The following is a 22,657-nucleotide window of genomic DNA, read 5'->3' as shown; positions in this document are numbered from 1 at the left end:
GCGGAAAGTAAAGGAAATTGACCTACTCTGAACATTAGACAACAATTTGGTTACGAAAGCATTTTCGCTTTTGGGTTGGAAGCTAATATTTCGAAAATATATACTTTCTCTGTGTGTGCGTCCACGTGTGTATGCTTGTATTTACTTTCATTTTGTGTGTGTGGTGTGTGTGTGTGTGTATACATGTGGATTTGTTTATATATATATATATCTGTGTGTGTATGTATGTATATATATGTGAATGTATGTGTGTGTATTATATGCATTTTTATATATAAATATCTGTGTATGTTTGTGTGTGAATGTGCGTGTGTATTTGTATTTACTTTCATTTTATGTATATATGTGTGTGTGTGTGTGTGTGTGTGTGTATGTATACATCAGCGTGTGTGTATGTATGAATCTATGTATGTTTATATATATATGTATGTGTGTATATTTCCTCTTGCTTTGCATATACATATCCTTTTTATTCCAACGTTTTTAGGTATGGAATAGCGTATACGAAAGCGAAATATTTTTTGCTGCTTCCTGTATATGGATTCATACACACACACACACACACACACATACACACACACACAAACAAACATACAAACAAACAAACACACGTGCGATAGTATTTATGCGTGTGTATTATGCATACACACGTACACACCTAAACTTACACGTGCATTTAGAAAGTATATATTTCCTTTGCAAAGCTAGCAGAAAGAAAGAAAGAAAGAAAGAAAGTATCCGCAACCTTTATAAAAGCACAAGTGTCGACTATGGTTTTAACCAGCTCTAATGCAAACTGGGTAATGCACACACACAAAACACACATAACATACATACACACACACATACACACACACAAAACACACATACATACATACACACACACACATACACACACACAAAACACACACACGTGTATATCTTTCTTTCAAAGATGTTGTATTGAAAACACGACTATGTTCCTGTATGATCTTTCTCATTAAGTAGTTTTTTTCATATTTCATTCTTAATTTTTTATGTTTAAGTTCAAACATTAATGTTGCTGAGTATATTCTCCCTTCAAGAATTTCTCAGTTCCATCAACTAAATTCTGTCTAATTTTGGTCCAAGGCCAACAATTATGACTCCAATACAAAATTGTTACTTCATTTTATCGACCACGAAAGAATGAAAGTTGATCTCGGCAAAATTTGAATTCAGAACGTATCATTATTGTTATGGCCGCAGCAGCAACAAAGTCCACCACTTCTCGGTCCAACATCATTGCCTCGAGGTTATGGGTACATTCCAGGCCAGTGTCTGCGATCAAGTTGTCGATGTAAGTGCGACAACATTTTCTTCTTCTTACGTCACCATGAAGTGGGTCACCAGGAAGGCGGCGAGCTGTCAGAAACGTTAGCAAGCCGGGCGAAATGCTTAGTGGTATTTCGTCTGCCGTTACGTTCTGAGTTCAAATTCTGCCGAGGTCGACTTTGCCTGTCATCCTTTCGGGGTCGATTAAATAAGTACCAGTTACGCACTGGAGTCGATATAATCGACTTAATCCGTTTGTCTGTCCTTGTTTGTTCTCTCTGTGTTTAGCCCCTTGTGGGTAGTAAAGAAATAGGTATTTCGTCTGCCGCTCCGTTCTGAGTTCAGATTCCGCCGAGGTCGACTTTACCTTTCATCCTTTCGGGGTCGATAAATTAAGTACCAGTTACGCACTGGGGTCGATGTAATTGACTTAATGTTCTTGTTTGTCCCCTCTATGTTTAGCTCCTTGTGGGCAATAAAGAAATATGAAGTGGGTTCCCTAAGACCAATTTGGATGCTTCCAGATCAGAGTAACGCACGCATTGACCAGATAACCGCAGCCGTCTTTGTCTGATCATCTCACTAACTTTTGACATGAATCCATAGAGGTGTTCATTTGTCTTATGTTGCTGCCATTTCACATTTAGGGCCATTCGTAGCCTCCTTTTGTAGCATCCAGTTAGCCCGTTTGATAATCTCTGTCAGTGTCCAGGTTTCACCGCCATATAATAGCACTGATTCGACAGTTGCAATGAACCGCTTGATTTTGATTCGCCTGGGCAATCTGGAGTTCCAGACCTTGTTTCGTTAGTGACAAGCTGTCCATGCTTATGCCTTGCTGATCTTGATGTCTGCTGGGCGAACTGCTCACTCAACTACCTAAGTACTTGAAGTCTTCAGCAACATTCAGTTTGGAACCGCACAAAGCAAACAGTTCAGTGTCACTTGATTGGTTGAATGGCAAGCATTCCGTTTTCTCGACATTTCTGTGCAGTCCTGTTTTAGCAGCTGATGTTTATACTCTGCTGAGCAGCTGTTGTGTTTGATCTATTTCATCAGATATGAGTGCGCCTAATAATTTTTCCGACGTACTTAAGGATTCTACCAGCTCGATGCCTTTAGTTTCAAATTTTGGCACCAGGCCAGCAATTTTAAGAGGGGGAGCTTAGTCGGTTACAAAGTTCTCGATACTTGACTGGTACTTTATTTCATCGATCTCGGTGTGATTTAATCTCGGATCATAAAGAACCGGAAGCTATGCCGCTAAGCATTTGTCCGAAGCGCTATCGATTTTTCCAGCTTGCCGCCTAAGTTTCAACATCTAAATAAAAATATTTTTTTCAGCCTTTCGTCACCACACTTCGCAGCAAATCACAAAGGACCATAAAAATATTGTTAGAACTGATAAAAATCATCAGTTCCGAATTTTAAATTATTCAACCCCGAGGTTTATTTACTAGTGCGGACTGTTAATTTTTAGCATTATTTATCCTAATCACAAAGCCTTCATGGTTAATCTAATTTTTAGTTGTTTTTGTAATATTGTACAGGTTGTTGTCAACTATCTTTTTTCTATTTTTATCCTGTATTATGTGTTGTAGTGGTAAATGCATTATCAATCAACGAGAAAGTGATGTAGTTTTGCATCCCATTTAACAGAACGAGTCTGAAGTATATGTGAGAGCGTGTAAGTATTATATTATATATATATATATATATAATATATATATATATATAATATATATATTGAGATATATATATATATATTATATATATATATATATATATATATATACGACAGGTTTCTTTCAGTTTCCGTCTACCAAATCCACTCACAAGCCTTTGGTCAGCCCGAGTACAAGACACTGGCCCAAGGTGCCACGCAGTGACTGATCCCGGAACTTTGTGATCAGGAAGCAAGCTTCTTACCACACAGCCACAACGGCATGATCCACAGAACTACCATTAAGAACTGAGGCTACCACTATAGTCACTAACAGAATTTGGTTATCAACAGGAATATTTCGGGGTGACAACTTATCTGTAAAGGTTTTCGTCCTAGTAGTAAACCCATTGGATTCATAATAGGAAAAAACGATTAATTTTACCCCCACCTTTTTTTGTTGATGACTTTAAGCTGTTCTCAAGTAGTATTCTGTTACCAAGAAGCAGTTAGTCCTGGACACAGCATTTTCACGAGACATAGGAATGAAGTTTAGTTGGGACAAGTGTTCATATTTTGTAGTCAAACAAGAAAACATAAGGAAAAGGGATATCACTGGCCTGACTATCTCCCCTATCACCAGTGATGAATGTCACAAAACCCTTGGAATTGACGAGAATATCACATCTGTTTGTTTTATATCCTGGTGTTGGATAAATAATTTAACGAAGCAGGGAGAAAAAAGTATTTACACGACGCGCTACGAATACCGTTACACAAGGTTAAACGCTCTCTGCCAACGGCTCACAGTGAACTGCTTACCATCAATTGTTCCTGTCAACTCAACAGTTCTTTATTTTATTGAACGTATCTCTGCACCCTTGCTTGCAGTTAGCGCTTGAACAAAAGCTTGACATATCCGGGATTAATTCATTTAATTTGAATTTTTCACACTTTCTGTTAACAATCCCAGCATAGCTGACGAAATCTTCAGCATCTTTTTTGATCAAATTTAAACTGTGGCACCGAGTATTAAACAGAGAGAATTCTCTTGTTCTGTACTTCACCAGATTTAATAACTTGTCCTGAAGTTTTCCAAATGTAATAACTTCTGTACTTTTCCTTGTTAATATTCTTAAAAATATTATTTCTCTTGCTCGCATTTTTCCATGTAGACCATGTTTTTCCAAGCTATGCTCTTATGCAAATTAATAATGTGTCAAATGTGTCAATTAGTGGTGTCGTTGATAATTTTCTCTTACCTCAATGATGCCGGTGACATATATTAAAAGTCTCCCTATAGAGCTATATTCATAAAAAGTATAGAATTTTATTATCCCACTCAAATTTGAGAAACAAATACTCATAACGTTTTTCTTTTAAAACTTCAATGCATGAGATTGATACCATGAAATTCCTCAAATTGAGTTCTATCATTTAAGCTTAATTAAAATATAGTTTGTTTTTAAGATAAGAAAAGTTAATTATACTTAAATCCAATTTTTGCCATATATTTTTTTAATGATATTTTACCTCACACTTTTTTGATGCAAATTTTTGTTGCATAGGACCAAAACTATGAAATCCCTCAAGCTTTCGTCTATCATTGAAGCTAAGATAAACACATTTTAAAATAAAAACAAGTTATTTAGATCTAAACTTGATTGGAGGCGTTACTTATTCTCCTATAAAGCTGCTACAAGTTTTGATGTAAACGTTTTTCTACTGGACCAAAGCCTCGATTTTTTAATGCCAAAATCTAGCTAGGGACCAGTCCTCTCCAAAAATGTTAACAGTTTTCAATTTGGCTAAGAACTGAATTGGCAACAAGCGCTGAAAAGTGCTGCGTGTAAATTGCGGTTTTCAGAATATCATTCAACTACAACCGTAGTTGAATGATATATATGTGCGTGTGTGTGTGTGAGTGTGTGTGTGTGTGTGTGTGTGTGTGTGTGTGTGTATAAGTCCTGCTACCCTTTTATAAACTGAATAGGCCACGTAGTCAGAGCTCGAGATTACTTGAAGACACAAGACGTTTCATAAACATGCCTAGAGCCCCGTCGCCAATGCCAGAAACTGTTAGTAGATCGTACCTTTATATTATGTATAGTAAATGACACACACACACACATACACATATGTATGTATATATGCATGTGTGTATGTATGTATGTGTGTGTATGTATGTATGTAAATATGCATGTATGCATGCAAACATACAATGGCACATAAAGGCATATACGCATATATATTTATATGTGTGTATGTATATAGTATGTATTGATATTGTTACTACTACTACTACTAATAATAATAATAATAATAATAAATAATAATAATAATAATAATAATAATAATAATAATAATAATAATAATAATAGAATTCCATCAAACAATATATAAAGGATGTTAACAGTCGCAACACCGATGAAGGAGGTCAACAGGCGCAATATACACACATGCATATACGTGTGTATATGCTGCATATTTGTATGAATGTATAACTACTTGTTTTATATATATATATATATATATTGTATATATATATATATATATATATATAATATATATATAGATATATAATATATATATATATATATATTACATATATATACATATATGCGTGTGTATGTGTCTGTGAGCATGTAACTATGTATATAAGTAGTTTTATATATATATATATATATATATATATATATATATATATATATAATATATATAATATATTATATATATAATATGTGTATGTATGTATGTATGTACGTATGTATACATATTGTAAGTTTGTATGCTGGTATATATAAATATATCTCGTGTGTGTGTGTGTGTCTGTGTGTGTATGTATGTGTGTGTGTATGTGTGTGTGTGTGTGTATGTATGTGTGTATGTGTGTGTGTGTGTATGTAGTGTGTGTGTGTGTGTGTGTGTGTGTGTGTGTGTGTTCAACGGGAACGTCTATTTGCACCTGCAAGTGGTTTTTGCCTGTGTGAATCTATATTTTTGTACCTCGTAAAGGTAAGCTTGGTTTTGAAGATAACCTTTGGAATCTTAGCAAATTTGGGGTCATGACCTGATTCACCTTTCTATCATCTCCCACCACCCTCCCTTTCTCTCACCACCTCTCTTTTCTACTCTGCATTTACTATCTTCTTTCTTCCTCTTTCTCTATCTCTTTACTGTATTTATATATTCTATCTCCATATTTTCATTTCACTTAAACTATCGTTTCTAACACATATTTATATTTTTTATCCCACTTATGTGTCCAATTTCTTTCTTCCTTCTTTATTCCTCTCATTCTTCGTTTTCGTTTTTTTTCCTCTTCCAAGTTTCGTTTCTAATTCTTTCTCTGTTCCTTTACCTCTTTCCTTTTCCTCTTTTTACTATCTCTCTTCTCTCTCTCTCACAAATTCTCTCTTCGTCTCTCTTGTTTCTTCGTACATTTTTTATTTTTCTTTCCTCAGCCAATTGTTTATTTTTCTTCATTACCTCTTTACTCTCTTTTTACTTGTTTCAGTCATTTGACTGTGGCCATGCTGGAGCACCACCTTTAGTCGAGCAAATCGACCCCAGAACTTATTCTTTGTAAGCCTAGTACTTATTCTATCGGTCTCTTTAGCCGAACCGCTAAGTTACGGGGAGGTAAAAACACCACCATCAAGCGATGTTAGGAGGACAAACACATAAACACACACACACATATATACGACGGGCTTCTTTCAGTTTCCGTCTACCAAATCCACTCACAAGGCTTTGGTCGGCCCGAGGCTATAGTAGAAGACACTTGCCCAAGGTGCCACGCAGTAGGAATGAACCCGGAACCATTTGGTTGGTAGGCATGCTACTTACCACACAGTCACTCCCTCTCTAATTCTTTCTCTCTCTCTCTTTATTCTCTGTCTTACCTATCTCACGTCTTCTCTCCTCGTTTGTTTTGTTTCTTTGCCTGTTATTTTTTTTCTTTTTCTTTCTCAACCAAATACTTTCCTTCTATTTTCATTATCAAAATATTTGTAAAATGACTCTCCATCTACCCGGCTCTTGATATTAGCCCTCTATAAACTTAAAGCAATAAAGTCTTCCTTGATGAGCCGTTTTGATTAAACATGCATATTCACTTAGCAACCAGTGCAGGATTACAAGAAACTAATACGTCGAAACGTACGTAGGAACTGATAATATTAACTATATACACCTGTTGTTATGTCCTGTCCTGTTATTTATATTTGTGTAACATTTCTGTTCTTCTTTCCGTCCTTGTTTTCGTATACATTCGCTGCTTTCTTCCAAGGAATGTAATGCTCTTAGCTTAGTTTTCCTTGGGGCTGGCCAGATTGGAGCTATCTCGAGTATAACCAGCCGAAATTGCAAAGATAATCTGGAACTCGACTGAGGATAGAAAATTCCGAATGATCCGTCCTTGTTTTCCTTGTATCGTCTGTCTGGCTATATTGTTTTCCTTTTTTGTTTCACCTAACTGTCTGGATGTTTTGCGTTCTTGTCCCATTTTTGTATTTTTTACATATAAAATATAAGTATATCGGCAGTGATTTCAAAAAGTTCAGTCATTCAACTCCATTTTAGAATTACAGTATAAATTGGAGTTGACTTTTGTTATGCCGGAATCCATTCAATTAATTAAGCTAATGCTGACCAAAACCTTTACATCAGTCGTTAATGCGAGAAGTTTCTCAACGTTAGATAGAATCCGCTCACATCTAAGAAGCACAATGGCCTAAGAACTGGCTCGGATTTCCATTTAGAAAAGCATTTTGAACGACTCGGAGAACAAGAAGAGCTGCATGACCGATATTACACGAATCTACCATCAAAGCAAAACGACTGGAGTTCATCTGTAAATGAAGTAATTTTCGCATTAAAACTATATTTCTGTGGCAAATCTGTGATGGGCCCGAGTGACGTTGATGACCTGGAGTTGCCTCTGATGTGTGTGTGTGTGTGTGCGTATGTGTGTGTGGGGGGTGTATGAGTGTGTGTGTGTGTGCATATATATATATACACACACACACACACAATTATAAATATATAATTATAATCAAGGGCGCTGGAGGACCAGTGCCAATACACCAGAAGTAGATGTCAAATGGCTAGTAACCACTATACGTTTGTCACCTTTTGATATAAGGTTGTATGCAGGAAATAGACAAGAAGGCTTATAAATTTCGGACAAATCTACATCGCAAGATTTCGTGTTTTGTAATAAAAATTACTTTACACTCATCAGCAGAATATACCGACCATATATAAGCATTAAAAAATATATACATACCGATACAATACTTGCGTACAAATACCAATACATACATACATTTCCCACTTATATATGAGGACATCTAATCGCCCATTTCAGCCATGTGCTGTCAGAATAGCACCGGAGCAAATATAATAACTACAGAACTCAAGTATCAGTATGTACATATATTTTTCACTTATACATGATCGGTGTATATATGTATATATATATATATATATATAATATACATGCATACATACATGCATACATACATACGCAGATATATAGATAGAGAGAGGGGGTGCGAGAACGATTACGTATAAATATATTTTTTGAACATGTGTATATTATTTGAGTGTATGAGTATTTGTGTGTGTGTATGTGTGTGTGTGTGTATGAGTATTTGTGTGTGTGTGTGTGTATGAGTACATTAATGTACGGTGTACACCAAGGTGCATTTGTGCAATTGGGCGTGAAAAGTATTCAACAGAATGGAATGAAATCCTGAATTCAAGTTGCTACTCTGTATTTCACATTTCCTTTTCAGAAGTTGATGAAGCGGAAGACACACAGACATACATACATACATACATACATACATACATACATACATACATACATGCATGCATACATACATACATACATACACACACACATACATACACACATGCACGCACCCATATACATACACAAATGCATGTATATATACACATATAAATACATAAGTACATAAATACATACATACATACAGGAATACATACTTACATATATGCACACATTCATACACACATACACACACACACAGACATATACATACATACATACATACATACTTACATACATACATACATACATACATACATACATACATATTTCGGAGTTATTTCGCAAGTGATTTTACCTGAGCACATTATTATTATTATTATTATTATTATTATTATTATTATTATTATTATTATTATTATTATTATTATTGTTATTATCATTATTATTATTAATGCGGCAAATGGCAGAATCGTTAACACGCTGGGCCAAATGGTTAATGACATTTCTTCCGACTTTACCCACTCAGTTCAAATCCCGCCGAGGTCCATTTTGCCTTTCAGTCTTTCAGGTCGATAAAGTAAGTACAAGCTGATCATTGAAGTCGATGCAATCGTCTCGTCTACTCTCACATCTTAATTTCCAGGCGGCGTACTTATTGTTGGAAAGAATATTATTTATTTCTTCTGTCTCAGTAGTATTTCAATGGTACAGTCTGTTATGAAGAGATAACATTCTCGTAACTGACCCAAATCTGATGAAAATCGGTTATCTTATATTATAAAAGAGAAACTGATCTCCATGTGTCTGCTAGTAACATCTGTATGGTAAGAAGGAAGATGGGGAGAAGAAATATTTGTTGAGAGAGAAATGCAATGAGAGAGTGTGTGTGTCTGCGTGTGTTTGTGCTTGCGTGTTTATGTGTGTGTGGCCGTGTGTACGTGGGTGTTGATGTGTGTGTATGTGTGTGTGAGAGAGGGAGAGAGCGGGTGCGCGCCTGTGTAAAAGATCGATAAATAGATAGTGTTGTCACCTTAGTAACTAAGTTTTGATTTTAAAATGCGGGAATTTTAAGTTGAAGTCTGTCAACACAATGCAACTTAGATTTCAAAGAAAGACTATATGTAGTCTTTGGTTGAATCGGGTATATAGAAGTAATGTACCCCAGGTGATATGCAGGGATTGAACCCGAAACCATAGAGTTGGGAAGTAAAATTCTTTCACATTTCCACAATTATTAGTGTTAAACTGTCAGCTAGAATGTTTTTCAGTATTCGCTCCAGCGCTCTAGGCCCCGAGTTCAAACCTATCCGGGAGCAACCTTGTCATTAACATTTTGCGGAATTGATGAATAAAGTACCAGTTCTTTATCTCTGCGGAAGAAATCGACTAGGGTGACATCTGGTAAAGGATCGACTCCGACAGCTTTACAGAATGCTCCCAAAAGTCAAAATTAAAAAGACAGCCTACATCAGTGATTCTCAAATAGCCCGGTGGTTTGAGCGTCGGGCTTACAATCATGCGATAGTGAGTTCGATTCCCGGAATGGGCTGTGTGTTGTGTTCTTGAGCAAAACACTTCATTTCACGTTGCTCCAGTTCACTCAGCTGGCAAAATGAGTAACACTGCGATGGACTGGCGTCCCGTCCAGCTAGGGAACACACACGCCATAGAAACCGGGAAACCGGGCTCATGAGCCTGGCTACGCTTTAAAAGGGCGCATTTATTTTATTTTTATAAGTGAAATCTATAGGGTAAGTCGAACCCAAAATGCCGCCGCTTTATCCTACAATTCCAGCCATCCAGTTCAGCCATCAATCTCCACCATCATTTGCTTATTTTCTCGTTAATGACCCTCCCAAGACACAACAAGACTCTCGTTACAAACTATTTAAAAAATGAAAGAAAGAAAAAAAATAAATAAGAAAAAATCAAAACTAAATATGTTCCGCAGGCTGAGATCGAAATCTCGTTTCTCTTTCATAGACTATCTGTTGTCTCTTCACCGTCCCCGACACCATCATCTTTCCCCGTAGCTTATCCCGAAGGTTATAGTGACATTCCTCGGGGAAGTTGCCGTGAAACAAATACCTCCCCTTCACTTCAATCGCCTCCGTTCAAACATGCATACACGCACATAAATATTCAACTCTGTCTCTATCTCCTACTCTCTCTCTCTCTTTCTCTCTCTCCCTCTCTCTCTCTCTCTCCTTTTCACTCCCACCCTCACTCTAAATTTGATTAGTTCTCTAAACTATCGTAAATCTTAAGTAACGCTGAAATGAAATTTCTATAAACTCAATTACACCGTTCTAATTAAACTGTAGAGAGTAACTTTACTCTTTTGCACAGCCATTTCTCGTCAATGCGAGCAACAGTGATTTTATCATACATGCTTGAAGGCATTTGTTAGCAGGCGCTATAGTTTTGCTCTCTCTCTCTCTCTCTCTTCTCTCTCTCTCTCTCTCTTCTCCTCTCTCTCTCCCTCTGTCTCTCTCTATCTATCTATGTCTATCTATCTCTCCTTTCTCTCCCCCACTCTCACACACAGTTTCTTTCTTTTTGTCTCTCTTTCGCACTCTCATATTCACATAGAAATGTATGTAGGCATTTATCTATCTAGTTATCTACCTTCTTGTCTGTCTGTCTGCCTGTCTGTCTGTCTATCTGTCTGTCTATTTATCTAGATAGATAGATAGATAGATAGATAGATAGATAGATAGATAGATAGATAGATAGATAGATAGACAGAATGATAGATAGATAGATAGATAGATAGATAGATAGATAGATAGATAGATAGATAGAATGATAGATAGATAGATAGATAGATAGATAGATAGATAGATAGATAGATAGATAGATGGATGGATGGATGGATGGATTGATGGATAGATAGATAGATATCTGTTTACCTATCTGTTAACTTGTATGTCTATCTATTTATCTATCTACCTGTCTATCTGTCTATTTATTTATCTATCTATCTGTTTACCTGTCTGTCTATCTATTTACCAATCTATCTGTCTTTCTATCTATATATATCTGTTTTTGTGTATATATCTACCTGTCTATTTATCTATCAACCTGTGTATCTATCTATCTATCTATCTATCTATTATCTATATATTTATCTATCTATTTATCTATCTATCTATATATCTATCTATCTATTTTATATATATATATATATATTATATATATATATATATATCTATATATATATATACCAGTCTAACAAGCTAGCTATCTGTGAATCTATCTATCTATCTGCGTGGCTTGGGGTCCCCTTGGAAACAAGGGTACCTCTTAAATGACATAAAGTCACACAAGTTAGAAATCATAGCCATAAGTGAGACCAGACTCCACAATCCGCGGGCCCTAAAGACCATGTTTGGCGGACAGTTCAACATTTATTTTCCCCCCTGTCTGCCAAGAATGGGCGGTAGTGGCACCGCGCTACTTTTTCGCAAGAGTCTGGATCTTAAAGTAAAGACAATATTCATAGACCCGGAGGATAGTCTGGTCGCCCTGGATGTCGACGGCAGCAATGGGTGCGCTTTTCGACTCGTATCAGTCAACGCACCGCCTTTAACAGGTCGGGCGGATTTCTTTCAACGTCTAGAAGTATTCTTGGGAACGTCTCGTCCTTTACTCTTGGTGGGGGATTGGAATGCTACCTTGGACACGCATGTAGACTACGTGGGCAGAGATAGGAATAGACGGGGATGCAAATGCCTCAGAGACCTGCTCAGATGCTTTCAACTCTTTGACAGGCACCGAATCGACCACCCGAATGCGCCAATGAGGACATGGAGCAACCGCATCAGGTCGTCGAGATCGTATCTAGATAGGATACTGTGTAGGACAGTAGATTGAGATAGCGTAAGATGTCCACAATTCCACATAGTCAGCTACATGGATCACATACTTGTGACATGTACGCTAGACTTAGGTAAGACACATAAGCAGGGTCCCGGATACTGGAAACTAAATGCGTCTTTCCCATCGAGACAGGTTTTCAGAGACCGATTAGCACACTAGTAAAGAGGGCTTTGACGGGAGCCATCATCACACAAATGGTGGTTTGCCCCCTCAAGAGAGCAGTAAAAGCAGAAGCGATTAGGTACAGCAAAGCACTTAGCCATAGATAGAAACAGAGTAGAGGGTGAGCTAGTTAAGAAGCTAAAGAGGAGGCAATTAGAAGCGGCATCGCATCCGACGTTTTGGCGGCGAGGTTGGCCCTCGACCAACACTTCAACGCCAAACACGAAGGGTGTGTTGTCAGAGATAGGATGCGTGCTCTAAGGAACGAAGGTGTTGGAGCTGCGCGAGAGGCCCGGGTAGCAGAGGCGCAACAGGGCATCAAAGCCACCATTCGGTCTCTGGTGGATGAACAGGGGCGTGAATTGCTCGAGCCAAGTAAAATGTGTGAGGCCTTTCAACAGCATTTTGCCCGACTGTTCGGGACGAGTGGCGGGCAAGAACGTAGGGTGGACTTCAGTGCCTACCTACACAGCCTACCACGACTTTCGACAAGAGAGGAAGGGCGCTGCGAAGGTGCCATCATGGCGGCGGAAGTGCAGGACGCGATGGCAGAATGTTCAAGGGACAAATCGCTAGGTTTGGATGGTCTACCCTACGTGCTTTACAGTTGTATGCCAGACTTGTTTGGAGACGTCTTGGCAGCGGTGTACTGCAACTGGCGGTAAAACGGGAGCATTCCTGGTTTTGTGAGCCGAGGAGCCGTAACACTGCTGAGGAAAGATCTAAACAAGGGGGATGTAATAGATAACTTTAGGCCCATCACTCTGCTTAATGCAGACTTGAAAATTTTGGCCAAGGTGTTAGCCATCGAGAAACTGGTCGACAAGGCGCAAACGTGCGCCGTGCCGGGCCGGATCATCCATGACAACCTCCACCTGATGCGCTACATCATAGACAGGGTAGTTAAGGAACCTGGCATGGGTGGGGCGCTGATCAATTTGGATCAATCGAAAGCTTTCGTAGGGTAGACCATCGATTCTTGGAGGCTGTCCTCAGAGCGGCTGGTTTCGGTCCCGTCTTCCGAGGCTGGATAGCCGCTTTGTATAGAGGTATCCGCTCGGTAATTCGCGTAAATGGACGTCTATCGAGACCTTTCGACATTGCACGTTCGGTCCGTCAGGGATGCCCCCTCTCGTCGCTTCTCTACGTATTGACTCTCGAGCTATTATTGCGGAAGCTGGTAACTCTGAGAGGCATCCCGCGAGGTTTGGGACGAGCGTGTCTGCATTCGCGGACGACGTCACCGTCATAGTGTCTAGCCACGAGCACATCGACCTGGTCGGTGAGACACTGAAAGACTACGAAGCGGTGACAGGAGCGAAAATCAAACGGGAAAAATCAGTGGGCTTGCGGCTCGGCACCTGGAGAAACAAGCCCTTGTCGCCCACCCACGCCTCCGTCGTGGACGTTGGACAGACGGCCTGGTCGAGTTGCTCGGGGTCTGGTTCGGTCTAGACCTCCAAATGGAGAAAAAATGGAACGAGATAACGAGTAGGGTGGTCACTCTCTCCCGGCAATGGGACGAGAGGAAACTGTCCCTAAAAGGTCGGGCGGAGGTGGCGAACTCGTACATCGCGTCCGTCATCTACTACCGCCTGACCGTCGTGCCTTGTCCCGACCCTACCATCACCAAACTAGAACGCATTCTCTTTCGCTTCTTGTGGAAAGGATGCGTCCCGATGGTCAGGCGATCCATTTTCTGTCAACACCCGTTAAAAGGAGGACTGGGCATGCCGTGGTTAATGATGCGCAGACACGCGCTGAGACTGCGACATCTCAGGCTCTACGTAGACGACGGTGAACAGGTGTGGTCGCCGTTTGTGAGGCACGCTTTCCCGCAACTCGTCTCCATGAGCGAACTGCAGTCGTGGATCAAAAAGAGGCCGAGGAAGGGCGAATGGCACCGCGAGTGTCGCGTTGCTCTCAAGCAACTATGCCGTCCCGGGTCGACCTTGAGTGACTTCAACACAACCAAAGCATTCTATAGTGGAGGGGAGGTACGACGACGAGCTCGGGGCGAACCTGGACGTCGACGAGGAATACCTGACCCGCCTGTTCAGGACGACTTTCGGTTCAGGGCCCATAGACAACTTCCAGAGATCCCTGGCCTGGCAGTGCTACCGAGAAGCGTTACCCGTTCGAGATAAGTTCTACAGACACGGCTCGAGAAACACGGGGCCGACCTGCCCGAGATGCGGTAAGAGCGACGAAACCGTTCTGCACGCACTCGTTCAGTGTCCAACAATTTCCGACATAGGGGCTTATGTCGAACGACTACTGTCACGTGTGGGACGAGTCGGTTTATCAGCCGAATCTATCGTCAATATTGTCACGCCTCCTTCCTTCAAACGGGAAGGAAGAGCTATTTTCATCATCCTTGTGGCTATGGCGAAAGAATGTATCTGGTGGACGCGTCTGAAAGGATTGCAGACAAACACTTTCCTCTCTGGTCAATCTCTCATCAACTTTTTCAAGTATCACTTGAAAAGGAAGGTGAGAGTAGAGAGACAAGTTTTGTCTAGCGAATGTTTCAAAAAAAGATGGGTGAATGTAGCAAGAATGGCACGTATGAATGACGAAGCCACCTTCAGCATAATCCTATGAACCCGGAAAATTTAAAACAGAGGGTTACCTGCTTGCAAACAAATGTGGTAAGATGTAACATCATTGACCGAGGTTACCGTGGTCTTTTAAGTAAGCTTTTCTTCCCAAGGATAAACCTTATCTGCTTCCCTTTTACGGTCCCATTTGATCGAAAACCTAACCCACCTTTTTTTTTTCTCCCCCAAAAAGAAAAGCTCTACTTTGTAATCTGTCCCGTCTGTGTGCAGCCCTGTGTGGTTAATAAAGAAACATATCTATCTATGTATGACTTTTCTGGACTCAGAAGAGACATGAAAGCATATTATCAAACGGGCAGCTGATTGCAACACATTAATATGAGTGCAGCATCTGTAACAAGAACTGAACGTCTCTTGTTAGCTTCAGGGTAAAAGAAAACTTTCTCAGTGATGGTGATACTCGTCTAACAAGTTGACAGGCATCATGTATGTATGTATGTATGTATGTATGTATGTATGTATGTATGTATGTATGTTTGTATGTATGTATGTATGTATTTATGTATGTATGTATGTATGTATGTATGTTTGTATGTATGTATGTATGTATGTATGTTTGTATGTATGTATGTATGTATTTATGTATGTATGTATGTATGTATGTATGTATGTTTGTATGTATGTATGTATGTATGTATTTATGTATGTATGTAATGTATGGATGTATGTTTTGTATGATGTATGTATGTTATGTATTATGTATGTATGTATGTAGTATGGATGTTTGTATGTATGTATGTATGTATGTTTGTATGTATTGATGTATGATGTATGTTGTATGTTTTTGTATGTGGTAGTTATGTAATTTATGATGTATGTATGTTTGTATGTATGTATGTATGATGTATGTATGTATGTTTGTATGTATTTATGTAGTTTGTATGTATGTATGTATGTATGTATGTATATGTAAGTATGTAGTATGTATGTTTGTATGTAGTTGTATGTATGTATGTAGTATGTATCTATGTATTATTTATGTATGTATGTATGTATGTATGTATGTATGTATGTTGTATGTATGTATGTATGTATGTATGTATGTTTTTCGTCCTTTAGATTGTCGACGAAAACCACCCTCCTCACCAAACAGGCTTCATAACGTTGCCGGTTTAGACGCCGACCATGCAACGGGTTTCACTGACTCACATGTCGCCCAGATGGTGACCTCACACACACACACACACACACACACACACACACACACACACACACACAACACATACACACACACATGCGCACGTACACTTTCTTATTTCTTTATTGCCCACAAGGGGCTAAACATAGAGGGGACAAACAAGGACAGACAAAGGGAATAAGTCGTTACTGGTACTTAATTTATCGACCCCGAAAGGATGAAAGGCAGAGTTGACCTCGGCGGAATTTGAACTCAGAACGTAGCGGTAGACGAAATACCTATTTCTTTACTACCCACAAGAGGCTAAACACAGAAGGGACAAACAAGGACAGACAAACGTATTAAGCCGATTATATCAATCCCAGTGCGTTACTGGTACTTATTTAATCGACCCCGAAAGGATGAAAGGCGAAGTTGAACTCAGAACGTAACGGCAGACGAAATACCGCTAAGTATTTCGGCCGCCCTGCTAACGTTTCTGCCAGCTCGCCGCCTTTCGCATACACTTTCTAACTGACTATCTTTCATAGCCGAACACCGTAGGGAAGTTTGCAATTCATCCTTTTGGATCTTCTCTTTTTGGTTGTACCTGTGAAAATTTCAAGAGTTAGTGAAAATTTTAGAATTTGGTGTATGGAAGTAATTTTCCGTGTTGTATCTCAAGAAGATATTTAACTTTTTTCAGAAAACATTTTAAAAAAAATTGCAGAGGTTTGAGTTTGATCATTTTTACCCACTCAGAAAACAGGATTTCGGATCTGTCATTTTGTGCGTGACTGCACATGTTGTCAAATGTAAACAAATGAAATATTGGCGGAATTCTGCTTAAAGCACGCCATGTAACCAACCCCCTTATAACGTTTTTATGTTTTGGAATTTTCAGAAACTTCTTGCGAGTTTGTATTCTGCACACAGGAATACATACGATTATGCAAAAACAAAGAGAAAATACATTTGGTGCGATAACTAAGGCCTATTTAGCTATTATTTTTAGCACATCTTACATCTTACCATTTAATAAGCGAAAAATAACCGCGTTGATCAACAGCTTGGTAACAGCTTGGCTTGTTACTATGGAACGAATCTGTGGCTTACGTTTGGCAAAAATTACCCCAAATTTACAAACTTTAAAAGCTACTGACTCTTCATTGATTTATGACGAAAGTGAATTTCATGTCAATGATTACCATGCAAAACTACATCTTTACACCTTATATAAAATCAATTGGAACAAAAATTAAAGAAATTGAAAAGTGGCGGCCAAACAGAGAAGAACCCAGATATTTTTTCTTTTTCATTTCGAGTCACCTTATTTTAAACACCACGTGATCGACTCTAATTTTTAGAACGTTCTACTAAAACCTGTTTCACTCGATAACGGCTAAAGAATTGGGTCGACAGAAAAACATCCTGATGTTCTGGACGTTTTAACAGGAAGATAAATGTACATATAATTATATATATATATATATATATATATATATATATATATATAATTTCAACAATTGAGGGTAAAATTAATTAATTAATCAATTTCACCAAGTATTCAGTATGCAAAGGGACCATTTAAGGCGAATTCAAATTATTACATTATATAAAAGGGCTTAGTAAAATAAATTACTTTGCCGCATACTGAACTCATTAGAAATAGCAGCTAAAAAAAACTTTTTTAAACTATTTCTAATACTTAAAGAAAACCTCTCTCATATAGTGTTTGCTCAATTCAACTGAATTGAGCAAACACTATATGAGAGAGGTTTTCTTTAAGTATTAGAAATAGTTTTAAAAAAGTTTTTTTTAGCTGCTATTTCTAATGAGTTCAGTATGCGGCAAAGTATTTATTTTACTAAGCCCTTTTATATAATGTAATAATTTTTATATATATATATATAGATATATATATATATATATATATATATAAAGCAACAAACTGAGGAACAGAATTCTTCTAAAGGGTGTGTTAAACATCCAATTCACTTGTACGTCAGTTGGATACCATATAAATATTGGTATAATTCAATTATATGATAAATTGAATATGGAGATATTCTATTGACAATCAAATAATTTCTTTATATTACAATATTACATCAAATACTATGAATACAATATATAATATAACAATAGATAATATATAAATAATTATAAAAACCATAAAAGGCCAACAAATTTTTTCGTCATATTTATATATATATATATATATTATATATATATATATTCTGATATACATAATCACAGTTCCATTATATATATATATATACATATAAGTCTATGCCCAGTCATGGAGTGACCAATGGTATAGCATCCACAAAGGGCTTAGCCCCGCGAACGTTTCGTCAGACTAAAACCGAAGACAAATGTAACTCCCCGCCTCTGGGCGGCAGGAATTTGTTATGGTCATTTGGTCAGTAAGTCACCAAAGAATAAATTGTACAGGATCAGTGAGGGCGGGTTATCTCCCTTAGAGCAATTTTTGTGGGCCAAGAGGAAGGGAACAGGGGATTTTCTCTTGGGTTGCTTTTAGATTGTAAGGATCCTTCTGGGTCTAATCACAAAACGGAGACTCCCATGTTTGTCGCAGACGTTTGAAATGGATGCAAGGAAGGTAACTTTGTTGGTGACTGTTCAGTGACCAAGGTCTCAGGGAGTCTTTCAGTATCCTTTCTCGCTCGGCTATACAAAACTTGCAGCGTTCCCTCCCGTTAATGTAGGGTCCCGGCCACTCTAAGATCTTCCACTTGATATCGTATGGGGTTCCTTGGTCTTTGAGGCGCTACACGTGGCTGGCCAGGGACATGACGAATCGTCTTTCCGGAAGCCTGAAAGAAGACCTGTGATTGTACAGGCGCCGCTTTAAGGCCATCCCGGCTGACCCGATATATTTCCAGGCTTGGGTGTTGGTTGTGCTCATATTACTGGCGAATTTTCGGTTGGTTCCAGGCCTGGAGATGTTGTTGCCACCGGTGTTTCTGGGGCTTCCATCAATGCTGTTATCATTATGAGGCGTGGGTCCGGTGATATTGTTGCGGCTGTTGCCGTTGTGGTGGTCATCTCTGGCCGTGGCGTTGGCGCTACCGTCGCTGATGGGGATGTGGATATCGTCATTGGTAATATCAGGCGCGGAGCCACAAGCCTCGCTGGTGCTACTGTTTGTTCGACAGTATTATTGATTATTATAAAAATACATACTTTAGTTAATGTATTTGGATATAGTTCTCTTCTTTAATTCATTTTTTTCTCTAAAATTTCTTCATTGCTTTCATGTTGTGTGATATTGCATGAACATAGGCAGAATAATTCAAAAGTCTGCTCCATTATAATGAGGTCCTGAGAATCCATTTGGACGAATGTCATAGCTTTGAATCACATTAAGTTTTCTAGATGAAATTACAAATAAATAAACCGTTTGGAGACTCAGTCGTTGTAATTCATACTTAATGCTCTCGAGAAATACATTATAAGTATAAAGGAGAGAGAGGCGGACCACAATGGGCTGTAAAGAAAGATCAATCTAGTCCTCATCCAGCGTTACTGATAAAGATGTTGAGGGCTCAATTTTACATCAGTCCTAACTTCATTTCGGTTTTGTTCCCTATAGTCGTTTAAGAGAGAACAATACGCGCCCACGAGCCATTAGACTTTCAGAAGCTCCACAACTGATGGAAAAAAAGAACCATGTGTCCCTCAAATAAGAGATCTGGATATTTGCAACAGAGTGATCGTTATTACCTCAAGAAGTGCTCTGATGAACTTTCTCTCTTAGTTTCAGATCACTTTGTGCCGTCTTGCTTCGCTCGAAATTCACAGAAACTTCATCCAAATGCTGTTGTACTTCCATAAAATAAGGAAGTGTTTCTACAGTCATAGCTTATTTCCTCGAACTGCCAGACTTTGGAATTCTCTTCCATCTCATTGTTTTCCCCGCTTTTTTTATAAATTGAATTCTTTCAAGCCTGGAGTAACTTCATTCCTTTCCTCTTAAATGTTCCTTCTTCATAGTCCCTTACACGAAGTGACTTTTCGCCTTGTTTGAGACTCAACAACAGGTTCCAGTGCTGCTGTTAAACTGGATGCTACCAGCCAAGAATTCAAAATTCAAATACAAGTAATCGCATCCGACCCTCTTGTAATTCTACCAATCCATCACCCTGGCCACTATTTTATTTTATCGACTCCGAAAAGTAAGAAATGGAAAGGTGGTTTTGGTGGAATTTGAACTCAGAACGAAGACACCCGAAACTAAAAAACCCAAGGCCTACTTTCTAATGACTGCCGTTTTGATATCTATGTGTTTACAAGGCCTGAAATTTCCGAGGAGAGGGTAAATCGATTGCATCGGCCCCAATACTGAACTGGTACTTATTTTATCAATCCCGAAAGTTTGAAAAGGCAAAGTCGACCTCAGCTGAATTTGAACACAGAACGTAAAGACGAACGAAATGTAATTTGCCTGGCGTGCTAACGATTCTGCCACTTGCCACTGTCATTTTATATTGATTTCAAATTTTGGCACAAGGCTGGCAATATCAGTGGAGCAGGTAAGTCGCTTATCGACCTCAGTGCTCAACTGGTACTTTATTTATCGACCCCGAAAGGACGAGAGTCAAAGTCGACCTCGGCGGAATTTGAACTCAGAACATCGTAACAAATGAAATGCCGCTGAACATTTCACCAGGCGTGCTAACAATTCTTATTTCTTTATTGTCCACAAGGAGCTAAACACAGAGGGGACAAACAAGGACAGACAAACGGATTAAGTCGATTACATCGACCCCAGTGCGTAACTGGTACTTAATTTATCGACCTCGAAAGGATGAAAGGCAAAGTCGACCTCGGCGGAATTTGAACTCAGAACGTAACGGCAGACGAAATACGGCTACGCATTTCACCCGGCGTGCTAATGATTCTGCCAGCTCGCTACTGTAATTACATATATATTAAAACTAATTAACGCTTTGAAAGAAAACCGTTTCTGACACTTATGTTACATGGGCTTAAAGCATGATTACACTAGACTCTTTCATATTAGGTTTAACCCATAAACTTTGTATCCAATTATATTTCTTCAAAAAGAAACACCTTCAGAAGTAAGTGGGAAAATAGGCAGACATAATGACAACTTGAACCCACTGCTTTGCGCTAATGGCGGTAGTTCTCATGTGTCTGCTCAACCTACAAATGATCCTTTCTACTTACAGGCACAAGGCCTGAAATTTGTGGTGGAGAGGACTAGTCGATTACGTCGACCCTTAATGCTCCACCGTTATTTATTTTATCGACCCCAAAAGTATAAATGGTGAGTCAACCTCGACGGAATTTGAACTCAGTGAAGCCGAATGAACTAAATAAAGCCGGAAGAAATGCCACTAAGCATTTTGTCCGGAGTGCTTACGATTCTACCCTGCTTGTCACCTTTCTACCTGCTAGTAATATCACCTAAATACCCCTGAAAGCACTAACCCTGTAATAAAGTAAAGAACAGTCAATAATTTGGTATTCCATGTACCACATCTTAAGAAAAAAAATCTCACACCTGAAACACCTTCGATCAAAGGTTTATTTGACGTAAAAGTACATTAGTGGCGGATGAAGAACAATCTGAATGACATACAAAGAAATAACAGATCATCGATTCAGACTTATATATTTGTCTCAATACAATATGTATGTATTTAAGCTTGCGACTATACTGTCACAAGAGAACAATCATGAAGCGTGGCCAAGTAATTACTGAATCGAGCTCTCATTCGTTAAGTCATAGGTTCAGTTCCTGAAGTAGGCAGTGCCTGGTATCCTAGAATAAAACACTTCTTTTCATACTGTTCCAGTTCGCGTGATTTAAAATGAGAAGCAGCAGCGGCAGGTGAGGTATAAAACTGCGATGATAGACAGGTATCCCGTGGAGTCTTGCTCTTTCGCTCTTTTATATGACTCAGAGATCAGGGTAAACTCTGGCTTGATGGACGAGCAGTCTTTAAAGTTAACACTCATTTACACACACACACACACACACACACACACACACACACACATGTATATATATACACACACACGCACACACATACACACACGCACACGCACGCACATTCACTGAGATC

Source organism: Octopus sinensis, linkage group LG24 (genome assembly GCF_006345805.1).
Source record: "Octopus sinensis linkage group LG24, ASM634580v1, whole genome shotgun sequence".
Taxonomy (NCBI): Eukaryota; Metazoa; Mollusca; class Cephalopoda; order Octopoda; family Octopodidae; genus Octopus; species Octopus sinensis.
The sequence above is the reverse complement of the archived record's forward strand: the minus strand, read 5'-3'. Positions refer to the sequence as shown.